The sequence below is a fragment of the Sinocyclocheilus rhinocerous genome, unplaced genomic scaffold (assembly GCF_001515625.1).
Source record: "Sinocyclocheilus rhinocerous isolate Xijiao unplaced genomic scaffold, SAMN03320098_v1.1 scaffold40205, whole genome shotgun sequence".
Taxonomy (NCBI): domain Eukaryota; kingdom Metazoa; phylum Chordata; class Actinopteri; order Cypriniformes; family Cyprinidae; genus Sinocyclocheilus; species Sinocyclocheilus rhinocerous.
Window position 1 is genome coordinate 1 of NW_015628607.1, and position 944 is coordinate 944.

A 944-nucleotide genomic window follows, 5' to 3' on the forward strand; every position below is an offset into this window, starting at 1 on the left:
TATATTTATTGTGACTACTGAAATTTGCTGACGTCGCTCTCCGCGCTTCCGCTCGCAGCGGTCTGTCATGCCACATCAAAGAGCGTCAAAACGGCATTTATGGATTTAATTTCCTGATAAAATAGACATATTTTTAAGGATGAGATTTTGTTTCTTATCGAAAAGATCAAAACACAAACCTTACGATTACAGAATGTAATGTATAGTAATAAAGTATAGTGAAGATTTATTCACGGCTATGAATTGAAACGGATTAAGTTCCGCACGTGCAGTGGTTAAAATGACACTGTATTTGTTCGGTACAATTTTCGGTACGAATAAGTGTACCATTACACCCCTAGAAAACATTTAAAACACCAAAACTGCACTTACCTGAATAAGAATGTGTCTGGGCAAAGGCTGTTGTTGTAAATAGGGAGCTTTTTCATCATCTTCTTCTATTTTAACGGTGATTGAAAGAGGAAGTAGGGCGGGAAATAACGGCTATATTTTCAAAATTTCAGTAATCCACCAATAGGAATAAGGAAAGACACAAAGCAACCAATAGCATTGTTGAATGGGCTGAGATGTGGACCGCCACTGACCTGCCAGCAGTGTATATGTGTTTTTCCAAATAAAAGCCAAATGTTAACATATTCCATGGTGTGCCATAGCTAAGCCACATATGGCTCTCAGTTGTGTGCTATCATCTGGACCATATACCTCAAAAAAAATTATCATCCAAAAGAAAATTCCCTCCAATTCTAAATCCATGCAAAACATATACGGTTAAAGTTCGGCCCATATGTGCTCAGCATGGCCGGACTTACCATTGGGCTTGAGTGGGCTGCAGCCCATGGGCCCCGCCTTGTAGGGGCGCCTTTGCCCGTTTACGTTTGTTTGATTTGTTCGTATATGATCTACCGGGGTGGCAACCGCCACCCTGAGAAAAAGCTGTGCCACCC

General features: G+C 41.0%; 1 long non-coding RNA gene across 1 annotated transcript; it reads right to left on the bottom strand.

Moving 5' to 3' along the window:
* Positions 1 to 102: 102 nt before the first annotated feature.
* Positions 103 to 598, bottom strand: LOC107737889 (uncharacterized). Its single transcript, XR_001639840.1, has 3 exons — positions 585 to 598; positions 373 to 437; positions 103 to 113 (listed from the first exon to the last, which is right to left on the bottom strand). It is a non-coding gene; the product is annotated as an uncharacterized LOC107737889 (long non-coding RNA).
* Positions 599 to 944: the final 346 nt, after the last annotated feature.